This window comes from Vanacampus margaritifer, chromosome 20 (genome assembly GCF_051991255.1).
Source record: "Vanacampus margaritifer isolate UIUO_Vmar chromosome 20, RoL_Vmar_1.0, whole genome shotgun sequence".
Classification (NCBI taxonomy): domain Eukaryota; kingdom Metazoa; phylum Chordata; class Actinopteri; order Syngnathiformes; family Syngnathidae; genus Vanacampus; species Vanacampus margaritifer.
The window spans coordinates 4,935,001-4,947,713 of NC_135451.1; the positions used below are offsets into that span (position 1 = coordinate 4,935,001).

Sequence of the window (12,713 nt, forward strand, 5' to 3'; positions counted from 1 at the left end):
TGATGTTGAAATCAGTTTTCAGAAGCAAGACGTTAGGAGTGAAGAGTGTAGAGTAGATGCTAGGGCTAAACTATATAACTAACAAATATAATCACAACAATTGTTTATGCAATGTGTATTGCCAAGACGTTAAAAATACTGTATCCAACAATACGCTTGTATGGGACTAAAATTTCTACAAGTCAACATTAAAAATATCTCAAATTGAAGATTTGTTGGCAGTTTGGTGATTTAGATTATGCACTGTAGTGATCTTTTTTTCCCATTAATTTATTTATGGTGGATTTTAGAGGTGAACTCGCTATAATTTTTTTATTTTTTTTTAAACAGAAGTGTAAACATCAGGTAGTTTATTCACTTGTATCAAGCTTGGATAAATGTGCTTTATGTTTTGGACCTTTCGCTGCACTAGAATGGACTGGCATGATGGGTATTTTATCTTGTGTGTTATTTGTATCTGCAATGGATCTTTGTTTCACGCAACCAGGATTAATAGTGCAGGCATTTTCATTGAATGAATATAATTTAGTCAAGAGGATAAATTATGACCCATGTTTATACCGCTGTCTTTAGTTGCAAGCAGCTAAATGTTGAGCAATTGTCTCAATCTTAACGACTGTCTGACTCAGTAAAATAGAAAACGTCTACTGTAACTGAAGGACTGTATCACACAAGACCCGTTTTAGGGGCAATGCCATAGATTAAGCATATTAACTATCCCTCTTGTTAAATGCTTCATCTCATCTTTCGAATAAATGTGGTGACTAGATTTATAATAATCTTTAGTACATTATATGCACAAACTTAAGGTTCTAAATGCTTTTCTAGTTTGCTCCAGCATCTGGCACATATCCCGTTGATTGCAAAAAAAAAAAAAATGCAAAACTGCTTGATGATGAAGACCACCTATCTTTGGTAAATGAACTTTAGCACATTAGCCCATCAATGGCGGGAGCTACTTCTGCCGCGAGCGCTCGACACTTGTCTCAAGCTTCTACTTCGAGTGTAACATCACTAAGTAACAGCGAAGTAAAGCTAGTAAATATTTATGACCACCCGCCAAAAGGAACTTTAACCCGCATCCGGCAGGTGTCAATTTTAGAGCCGCTGTATATATGCACATGTATGTGTGCGTCTACTGTATATATGGATATCATTGCTGTCCTGTGAAAAACACGTTTCCATTTTTAGGTCGCGGGCTGCTCTCCGGTAGCGATCCTTCTTGGCGGCACGGCTTGTATCACGGTGCGCTTTATAGTCTGGAAAATATGGTGGAAGTGTTTTTCACAGGACAGCGACAATATGTATATGTATGTCTGTATGTATGTAATAATTGTTTTTGTTTAAAAAATTAGGTTGCTGATGTATCCAGTTCAAGTGAGGATTCATCAGCAGAGGAATATGTTCCAGATTCTCACAGTACTTCGGACACTTCCTACATTGAACCTGTTTCAGAAATTCTGAAATCCGAAGGTATTCCAGTAATGAGCTATTAGAAAACTGCTCATCTTTAAGATGAGAGGTAGTCATGTTTTAAAGAATAAAATGTTCAATGTTCACTGACTCTTTTGCATCTGGTTTCATGTCTAACTTATCCATTACAAAGATGTGCTTGACCTAGATAACCTGTTCACATAAGAAGCATTGTTTTATTAACATACCAGTTTCAGTCTGTCCTAAAGTTGTAACATGGTGCTCAAGGATCAGGTATGACTTTGCATTTCACAGTATTGTTATGCACAACAATGCGACCTTATATCAGGTAAGTCATTACACATCAATGTCATTTCAGTTTGTGTAACGCCAGAATGCCAGAACTTTCAAGTCACTTCAGTGACATGGTTGCTGTGTGTTGTGTAAACTTTGTCCTTGTAATGTGAGTTGGTCCTCATAATTACCATTTTTGCCATGGGCGTGGCTTATTTAGCTCATTATCTATGTCCTCATAATTACTGTTTTTTCAGGTTTTTCTTTTTTTTGTGCGTTGAGTTTTTTCAAGTTTTGAAGTGAAATTTCCCTGGACGACCCCAAAAAAAAATTTGGGGTGCAAGTCCCATCTCTCTGGCATTAGCGGAAAGGGGTGTCCCCGTAATACACAATTAAACAGGTTTGGAAAAAATGTCCTCATAATACACAGAGGCAAACCTGTGTGTGTGTGTGTGTGTGTGTGTGTGTGTGCTTGCGTGCGCGTGTGTGAACTTGCAGCAGTAGCAACAACAAGGGTGGCCTTAAATCTCGCTTTGACATCATCAGCTGTAACGACTCACAATCACACCTGGAGAGCTGACACCAGACATGTCTCGCAGCGTGTATATTTTGTATGTATATGTGTGTGTGTATGTGTGTGAATGCCCCGGTCATGTTTCAAAGGGAAGACTAATCCTCAGAAATGAGGCATGAGATCAATATTCCCATGTTTAATTGGATGCTGACTGATTTGCTTCAGAAATAGCCAGCACGACATCCCTCTGTCACGGCAATGCAGGCGCAACATGTCTGCCAATTTGAGTAGGGAGGAGGGGAAAAAATGGGGAGGGGGTGGGGGGTCGGGCAGGCGGGTAGTCAGACAGAAGGAAAGTAAAAAAAGAGAGGAATTGGGAGCAGACTTCAAAGTGTGAGGACGTTATGATTGCTCTTGCCATTTAAGGGGTGCTTGGGGAAAGAGAAAAGCCCTCAGGGGGTCGTCCCATCATCATATGCCCCACTTGCCACTGTGATTTTGTGATTTTTGTCCGGAAGCCATGTTTTGAGAGGAACAGGAGGGAGTTTGGGGAGGGTTGCTTAGTTGGTGGTGCTGAGGGGGATGCTCTGAAGAGAAATGAAGGGAGGGAGAAAAGGACAGGAAGAACATGGGAGGGTGGGATGTAGTGACCGGGACCACTGTCAAATGGTTAAGGTGTTACCATGGCGACAGTCATGAAGGGTCTCAGGACACCCTAGGGGGATAGTGAAGGAGGAGGGGCCTGGGCAGGGAAGGCAAAGAAAAGGGTAAACTGGAGAGAGAGAAAATATAAGAGAGCTGTAGGGCTTTTTTTTTTTTAATATATATAATATTGTCACAGAAATGGGTCGTTTGCTGTTAACATTCATACATAATTCTGTTTAAACTGTTCACGTCAAGTGTTATTTTGTATGCTACTTGTTAAAAGAAAATGAACCAAGTAATTAAATTAAAGGTGTTTTTGTTCCGAAAAACATTCTAGTTTCTACACTCAATGCTCTACTTTAGCTCTGCCAATATTGTTCACAACCAGAAAACAAACCTGAGGATAATGCACAGACAAAGATTACAATATCTACAATTATGGTAATTATGCAGTGAACTCTAGCACAATAGTTAAAAGAGTTTAACTTTCAATGACCAGTATGGCAATACCAATTACCTGAGTGTCATGATTTGGGTCAGCTGGTGGGCGGAGCCCACCATACACACCTGCTGCCCATCATGCCATCAGACCAGAATAAAAGCCTGATGGACACAGCAAGGAGTGTCGGGTGATTACTCCGAGACGCCGCTCTCCTGACCCGACTGTACTCGTTCCTACAAGAGTTTCTCCTGCTGCCCATGACTGACCTTTTTGCCGCCACTGTGCGTGATTTTGAGTTTGTTTGTTATCCGCCTGTGCGCGTGAGTTTGTGTTTACTTTTGTCCGCCTGTGTGCGTGTTTTTGTGTTTTCGTTTGTTGGTACATTAAATCTAAGTTATCCGCATCCCTGCCGTGGCTCGCCTTCCTCACTGCATCTGGGTCCTCCCTTCTCAAGCCGTGACACTGAGACCTTGTAACTCTAATAAGTGACATGACGCTGGATGAAAAATGACAAACTGTGCTCAATTTGGGCATTTTCGTTTTTGGGTGTAGTCGCTTTTGTTACCAGGGATTTAGCAATTAATGGCTCTATTTTTGAGTTATTTTGAGCGAACAATAAATTGATACTGTTAAATAAGCTATATGCTGACTACTTCATTGTGTTAAGATTATCTAGTAGTATCCAATGAAAATATTAAATCCCTTCCTATATATCCCTTCTCAAGCCGTGACAGAATCACCCGACCAAGAATGGACCCCGCAGAACCCGACAGCCTGCGCCAGGCCGTGGCCAGCCATGGACACTTACTCGACCAGCACGAGCAGTACTTCCGTGAGCTGGAAGTGGCGGTGTCGGCGCTAACTGCTCAGATTGGATCACTCACCCGGAAGATAGAGCGGAGACCGGACTCCACGGTCGCGGAAGACTCACGACCAGCCAGAGCGTCTCCTGTCTTCCCCGCATCCCGATCAGCAGGCAATCTTGTCCTCCGGGAACCCAATATCCCCCATCCTCCCTGCTACGCTGGCGAAATTGGTGGGTGTGACCAGTTCATTCATCAGTGTAGCCTGGTTCTCGACCAACAGCCGCACACCTTCCCGGACGACGGCGCCAGAGTCGCCTTTATGATGAGCTTGCTTTCCGGCCAGGCAGCATTATGGGCGAGGGCAGTTAGTAAAGCCAACCCGGAGCTCCGAGCCTCAGTTCGGGCTTTCCTGACAGAATTCCGAAACGTCTTCGACCACCCAGTAAGAGGGAAGGAAGCGGGCAGCCGCTTACTGGACTTTCAGCTAGCCGACTTATCCGTGGCGGAATACTCCATCTCCTTCCGGGTGTTGGCCGCTGAAAGTGGTTACGACGAAGCGGCGCTGTGCGGAATTTTCCGGCGGAGACTAAACCCGCGGATCAAGGACGAGCTGGCGGCACGGGACGAGACGTCCACTCTGGAGGAACTCATCGGCTTGGCCATCCGGTTGGATAACCGGGAGCGACACCGGGAACGGGAGGAGGAGCGACGACCGGAGGCAACGGAAACGGCTGCTCAGCCGGGGTCGGTCACGTCCGCGGGGCGCTTCCTGGACGCCCCGCCTTCCGACGCTTCGTGGCGACGCTCTCCTGCCAGAGATGGCGCTGAGCCTATGCGGCTGGGAGGAGGGCGGCTCTCGGCGACGGAGCACACGAACCGGTGGAGACACCTAGCGGCCAAGTGTGGGAGACGGCCTGAGAGACACAGGCACGTCGCACCTGTTCCAGCCCCAACCATCCCATCCCAACGCAACCCAAGGAGACTACAAGTGTCTGGATAAATGACATGGGGTGGGGTGAACGCGAGGATGACGGCTCTGGTGGATTCGGGGGCGGACGAATGCATTATTGACCCGAAGATGGTTAACATCCTGAAATGCCCGGTGGTTAAACTCGAGAGAGCCAAGGAGATGTACGACCTTGACGGGCGCCTCTTGGGTGTGATAACACACCAAACGGAGAGTCTACAAATGCGTCTATCGGGAAACCACGTTGAAAACCAGACGATTCTTCATTATGCCGTCCCGGTCGGCCCCTGTGGTCCTGGGTCTCACTTGGCTGGCCAGGCATAACCCCGACATTAACTGAGGCATGCCCAAGTTGGAGAGATGGAGTCTGTTTTGTCACTCGCATTGCCTGCAGTCAGCGGTGAATGACCACAGTGGCCCAGCCGAATAAACCATAGAGTTGATCAACCTGGATGATGTGCCAGCAGAATACCACGACTTGCGGGAGGTTTTTAGTAGAGACCGGGCCATGTCTCTCCCCCCACATCGACCGTACGACTGCGCGATTGAACTGGTTCATGGGGCACCGCTGCCTAGTACACGCCTTTACCAAATTGCCAAGCCGGAACTTCAAGCCCTCAAGTACTACATCACAACGTCACTGGCGGCCGGGCTGATTCGGCCTTCCAAGTCGCCGCTAGGGGCGGGATTCTTTTTTGTTGAAAAGAAAGACAAAACCCTACGCCCCTGCATCGATTTCTGTGGTCTGAATGACATAACCATCAAAAACAAGTATCCGTTGCTGCTAATGGACTCAGCATTCGCTCCCTTACATTCAGCTACTGTGTTCACCAAATTAGACCTTTGTAGCGCCTACCATCTGGTCAGGATAAGGGAGGGCGATGAGTGGAAAACGGCGTTTAAAAGACCCATTGGGCACTTCGAGTACTTGGTGATGCCGTTTGGCCTCTGAAACGCTCCCGCCGTATTCCAGGGATTCATTAATCAATCAAACTGAACATCGGCAACACGTTCGGCTGGTCCTGGAACGACTGCTGGAAAACCGGCTGTATGTAAAAGCCAAAAAATGTGAGTTTCACGCCAGTTCGGTCCAGTTCCTCGGCTACATTGTGGAGAGGGGTCGATTGAGAGCCGACCCAGCCAAGATCCAGGCCGTGGTCGAGTGGCCCACTCCCACATCCTGAAAACACCTACAGAGGTTCCTTGGGTTCGCGAATTTCTACCGTCGATTCATCCGCAACTACAGCTTAAATGCGGTTCCCCGGTTTTGACACACCCTGACGAGGCTCTTCCCTTCATCGTCGAGGTCGATGCTTCAGAGACAGGAGTGGGGACAGTGTTGTCCCAACGGTCCCCGGGGGACCAGAGGCTGCACCCCTGCGCCTTCTTCTCGCGCCGGCTCAACCAGGCTGAGCGCAACTACGACGTGGGCAACCGTGAGCTGCTGGCCATTATCCTTGCGTTGCAGGAGTGGCGGCACTGGCTGGAGGGCGCGGCGGGACCTTTCCAGATATTTACGGACCACAAGAACTTGGCGTACCTCCGGTCTGCCTGAAGGTTAAATCCCCGCCAGGCACGCTGGGCCCTGTTCCTAACCAGATTCAACTACACCATCACCTACTGTAGGAATTATTTTGGAGGATTATTATACATTTGCCGTGTTGAAGTGAATTGCCTCTTGGGAAACACAAGTCAACGTAATAGTGTAGTAATTTCTGTTTAGGATTGCTATGTATTGCAAAGGAGTGTTATTGTATTGGGTGAAGTTGCAGGAGGACGACTCAGCTGCAGAGTGAGGACAACTGATAAGAAGACGAGACGCACGTCAACGCCAGGGCCCCTGGACTTGCATGCCGCACTTAGAGAGTGTGAAGTGAGATAGGAGTTGTTTTTCTCTTTCTGTCATGTAATCAGATGCCCCGATTAGTACATATAAGGGGACTGTTTGAATGATGAACCAAGAGAGACTCTGTACCGATCAAACTAAGGCTGCAGTTTTCTCTTCCTCATGAGTCCTCATGAGTAATAAATTTGGAACCAGATGCTTCTTCTCTCTTTATTTGATAAATGTCTACATCTGAACCTGACATTTAAATTGGTCCTTCGTAGCCGGATTGCAACATACCGGAGGTGCCCAGAGGCAGAGCCGACGACCAAAAAAGACCGTGGCCACGGCAGCTGTCCCTTTTTAGGGGACTGGACCTCGGCCCTGTTTCTGGGGACTGAAAGTTGAAGCAATCCAGGAAGAGAGAAGGCAACACTGGTAGGACACTTATATTTTCATTGGCGGATTTTTGGTAAATGAGTGTCTGTTTAAAGTTAAGGGCGACGGTGTCCTACGCGCGTTTAAACTCCGTGGAGAAAAGGGCGACGGTGTCCTGTACGTACTTAAAACTAAAAAAGACAGAGGAGTCTAGAAAACAGAGGGGAGGGGAAAAGACAGAGGAGTCTATAAAACTGAGGGAGGGGAAAAGACAGAGGAGTCTATAAAACTGAGGGAGGGGAAAAGACAGAGGAATCAAAACCGTAAGAATACTAGTCAATGTTGCGTAAAGAGACAGAGAAGAGTCTATAACACTGGAAGAGGGCGACGGTGTCCTATGCGCGTAAATAAAGAGGGGGTGTGAGTGGAGGTTCGCTACCTTGGTGTGAGTGGAGGTTCGCTACCTCATTATTGTTTGTTCGGGGATTTAAAGTCAGTTTAATCTCCTTAAGAGAATCGCTGACTCCAACATGGAGAAAACAAATAGCAAAAAAGCCAACAAGAAAGACCCGAAACAACAGTTAACATGTAAGGACTGCAAGTTTGTAGAAAACCAATGTCCTTCTAAAACAAAACATTTAAATTTGTGGATCACGAAATATGAATTCGCTGGCCAGCTTAATACACAAAAAATATTTAACTTGCAAGTTTTTTTGTTTTTTTTGTTTTATTAAATAAAAATCTTTATAAGTAGGCCGCTATATTGACACATGGTGTGACCCATGTGTCAACAGGGGGAATGGTAGGACGGATACACAGAATGTATACGACATATGGCTTTAATTTATTCTCAATTTTTTTATTATCATTATTATTTATTATCATTAACAGTGGCAACGAAGCCAGTTTGGCCGATTACATGCGAAAAACATTAGAGAAAAGAGATGAATTGAAACTACCAGAAGGCGATTGTGCTTCTCTCCAACAGGAAGAACTAGTAGCTCCAGGAGACTGGGTACTGATCCGAAGCCTCAAAAAGAAGCACTGGAATTCTCCAAAGTGGGAAGGCCATCATCAAGTGCTGCTGACCACGCCGACGGCCATAAAGATTGAAGCAAGGAGCACTTGGATACATCTTACGCATTGTAAAAAGGTCATCTCAACCGACAAACCCAACAGGGAGGGTGAGCGAAAGTCTGATTCAAAGGTGGGAGCAGATATATAGAATCTGAAAATACCTGCGGTCAGTGAAGTTTTCCAAGACGCCTAACCTAATTAGGGGTTCTCGGTCGACATGGCTATTGCGTGGATAAGATTTGCGGTGCTATGTTGTGTGGTCTTTGTGACCGTGAAGGCTATTCATTCACCAAATCACGCACTGATAAACAAGAATAGAGGATTTTCATATGGGTAACACCCAATAAAAATGTAGACCGAATCAACTGCATCCATTACAATGTACAAAAATTGGGGAATTATACTGAAGAAGGATTTATAGCTGTCAGAGAACAATTGGCTGCAACATCACTCATGGCGTTCCAGAACCGCATTGCGGTCGACATGCTACTGGCAGAGAAAGGTGGCGTTTGCGCTATGTTTGGGGACCAGTGTTGTACATTTATACCAAACAACACATCTCCGGATGGGTCCTTCACGAGAGCCATTGAAGGCCTGCGCACCCTGAATCGAAAGATGAAAGAACACTCAGGTGTGTCCACCTCAGTATGGGACGAGTGGTGGGGAAAAAAAACGTTTGGCAAATATAAAAAGTTTGGTATTTTCTGTCATGATTTCTATGACTCTGTTCACCTCAATTCTTGTGCTGTGTGGATGTTGTTGTATTCCCTGCATTCGCGCATTACTCGTCCGACTTGTCTCAACCGTCGTCGCTCCCACAAATTCTAAATTACAAGAGATGTACCCTTTGCTTATTTCTGCAAATTGTGGTGATGGAGGGGACACTAATGACCAAACCAATGATGAGATAATTTCTCCTGCCGTCCTATTTTACACACCTTAAAACTTAAAACAGAGAAAGGGGACATGATGGAATATTTAAGTTTGTCATCCAGTAAATGATTCAACTAAATAAAACCTTTAAATCAAAGTTCTTTTGATGACAAAATTTTTGGAGGCAAATGTAGAATAAACAGGAGGGAAATGTAGGAATTATTTTGGAGGATTATTATACATTTGCCGTGTTGAAGTGAATTGCCTCTTGGGAAACACAAGTCAACGTAATAGTGTAGTAATTTCTGTTTAGGATTGCTATGTATTGCAAAGGAGTGTTATTGTATTGGGTGAAGTTGCAGGAGGACGACTCAGCTGCAGAGTGAGGACAACTGATAAGAAGACGAGACGCACGTCAACGCCAGGGCCCCTGGACTTGCATGCCGCACTTAGAGAGTGTGAAGTGAGATAGGAGTTGTTTTTCTCTTTCTGTCATGTAATCAGATGCCCCGATTAGTACATATAAGGGGACTGTTTGAATGATGAACCAAGAGAGACTCTGTACCGATCAAACTAAGGCTGCAGTTTTCTCTTCCTCATGAGTCCTCATGAGTAATAAATTTGGAACCAGATGCTTCTTCTCTCTTTATTTGATAAATGTCTACATCTGAACCTGACACCTACCGACCAGGAGCCCGGAACACCAAGCCGGACGCCTTGTCCCGCATACACAGTCCAGCCGCCGAGGGGTCTCCAACCGAAACTATTGTCCCGGAGAACAGAGTATTGGGAGCCCTCCAGTGGGAAGTGGAGCGGAAGGTGGCGGATGCAGCGGACGACACGCAGACCCTGGTCGCGTGCCCTGGAGACAAGTTGTTCGTGCCCACCCACCTTCGGCAAGAGGTGCTACAGTGGGGGCATGCATCGAAGGTAGCATGTCACCCTGGGGTGGGTCGCACGCTGTCCTTGATAGCGCAGAGATTTTGGTGGCCCGGGCTACGCAAGGACATCCAGGACTATGTCTCGTCCTGTACTGTGTGTGCCTGTAGTAAGCCCTCCCGCCTGAAGCCATCCGGCCAGCTCCGACCCCTGCCCATTCCCCACCGTCCTTGGTTGCATGTGGCCTTGGATTTCGTTACCGGGCTACCTCCTTCCAACGGGAAGTCGGTAATCCTTACGGTGGTGGACCGATTTTCAAAGATGGCACACTTTATCGCCCTGCCCAAGTTACCCAGCCCATTACAAACGGCGGATATCCTGATAAAGGACGTTTTCAGGATCCACGGGATACTAACGGACCTCGTCTCCGACAGGGGGCCCCAGTTCGTGTCCCGGGTTTGGAAGGCCTTCTGCAAGTCCTTGGGGGCTACGGCTAGCCTGTCGTCGGGCTATCACCCCCAATCCAATGGGCAGACGGAGCGAGCCAAACAGTACTTGGAGGCGGCGCTTCGATGTGTGTGCCATCAGCACCCTTCCTCGTGGGCGTCCCACCTCCCATGGGTCGAATACGCCCACAACACTCTCGAGTGCTCTGCCACAGACCTGTCCCCGTTCAACGCGGCCTGTGGCTATCAACCCCCCTTGTTTCCTTCCCAGGAAGGCGTGGTTGCCATTCCCTCAGTCCAGCCCCACCTCCGCCGGGCTCACAGGGTTTGGCAAGACACCAGGAAGGCCCTGTGCCGCACCTCGGACCGCAACAAGCGGCTCGCGGACAGGCACCGGGTTCCGGCACCGCTCTACCGACCGGGTCAGAAGGTGTGGCTCTCCACTAGGGACCTACAGTTGGCGGGGAGTTCAAAGAAGCTGGGGCCGCGGTTCATCGGCCCGTTTGAGGTTAACGCTATGGTCAACCCGGTGGCTGTTCGGCTCAACCTGCCCCCTACTCTCAAGTGTGCCCGCCGACCGCGCCCCCGCCGCCTCCCCGGGTCGTGGGTGGGCAGCCTGTTTACACAGTAAGGGACATTCTGGACTCTCGAAAGCGGGGCAGAGGGTTGCAGTATCTGGTCGACTGGGAGGGGTACGGACCCGAGGACCGCCAGTGGGTTCCCCGCTCCTGGATTTTGGACCAGTCCCTCGTCCGGGATTTCCATTTGGCGCACCCATCGGCGCCGGGTGGTCCGCCATACACACCTGCTGCCCATCATGCCATCAGACCAGAATAAAAGCCTGATGGACACAACAAGGAGTGTCGGGTGATTACTCCGAGACGCCGCTCTCCTGACCCGACTGTACTCGTTCCTACAAGAGTTTCTCCTGCTGCCCATGACTGACCTTTTTGCCGCCACTGTGCGTGATTTTGAGTTTGTTTGTTATCCGCCTGTGCGCGTGAGTTTGTGTTTACTTTTGTCCGCCTGTGTGCGTGATTTGGTGTTTTCGTTTGTTGGTACATTAAATCTAAGTTATCCGCATCCCTGCCGTGGCTCGCCTTCCTCACTGCATCTGGGTCCTCCCTTCTCAAGCCGTGACACTGAGACCTTGTAACTCTAATAAGTGACATGATGCTGGATGAAAAATGACAAACTGTGCTCAATTTGGGCATTTTCGTTTTTGGGTGTAGTCGCTTTTGTTACCAGGGATATGCAATTAATGGCTCTATTTTTGAGTTATTTTGAGCGAACAATAAATTGATACTGTTGAATAAGATATATGCTGACTACTTCATTGTGTTAAGATTATCTAGTAGTATCCAATGAAAATATTAAAATTTTAATTTAAAAAAAATCATGAAATATAATTAACAAAATTGAAAATGCAAGCTAGTTTCATTATCCTTATCAAAAATACATAGAGAGAGTTTTTGAGTGAAAAATGCGCCATCAACAAAAACACCCTTATCACCCAACCACAACTTTATTACATTGCGTGATTATTGGCCAAAGTGGATCAAAGCACTCTTGAAATAGCAAAAGGGGCATTACATATCTAGCCTCTCTTTTGGGATGAAGTGAAGTCAAATTTGAATGTTCCATAAAAATGATATTAATAGTAAAATCAACACAAAGCAAGCGAATGATAATGCTTATTGATATACGAACGCACAAGTCTGATTTATACTTTCCACTTTTAAGCGCCGCCAACTATTGATCCATCGGCCAGTGGATGAGTATTAAAGTCGCTGTCCTTAGTAAAGTTACAGTTAAGGGTAAGCAATGTATTAAATCATGTCTGTCCTGAGGATAAATCTACCTTACATGTTTTAAGAAACACATTTCTTAGTTTGAGACACAAGTGCTTGCAATAATCGCCCATTTTAAGTGATCCACTATAACCAGATGGGCATTTAATGGTACCTGTAAAGCTGTCAAAGAGCCAATAATTTCGCCCCGGAGGTGATCTTTAGCTGAACTTGAGCTCATCTCGCTGCGGTCTCTGTGAAAGTCTAAACCCTCTACAGTCTGAGATCCTTCATTGCTCATCAATAAAGCGATCAATACGCGGACACGTGCCTATTGACTTGTGTAATGATGATCGCTCTAGAG

The 12,713-nt window shown here is 46.8% G+C and overlaps 1 protein-coding gene and 1 long non-coding RNA gene across 4 annotated transcripts in view; both read left to right on the forward strand.

Moving 5' to 3' along the window:
• LOC144040461 (N-lysine methyltransferase KMT5A-A-like) overlaps window positions 1-2,177 on the forward strand; it is an 11,238-nt gene extending 9,061 nt beyond the window's left edge. For all 3 annotated transcript variants that reach the window (XM_077554653.1, XM_077554656.1, XM_077554655.1), the window contains one exon: window positions 1,356-2,177. The gene's annotated coding sequence lies outside the window, so the exon portion shown is untranslated. The remainder of the gene's footprint in view (window positions 1-1,355) is intronic.
• A 4,600-nt stretch (window positions 2,178-6,777) lies between these two features.
• LOC144040751 (uncharacterized) lies at window positions 6,778-9,866 on the forward strand. The gene is made up of 2 exons (XR_013289829.1): window positions 6,778-7,344; window positions 8,273-9,866. It is a non-coding gene; the product is annotated as an uncharacterized LOC144040751 (long non-coding RNA).
• Window positions 9,867-12,713: the final 2,847 nt, after the last annotated feature.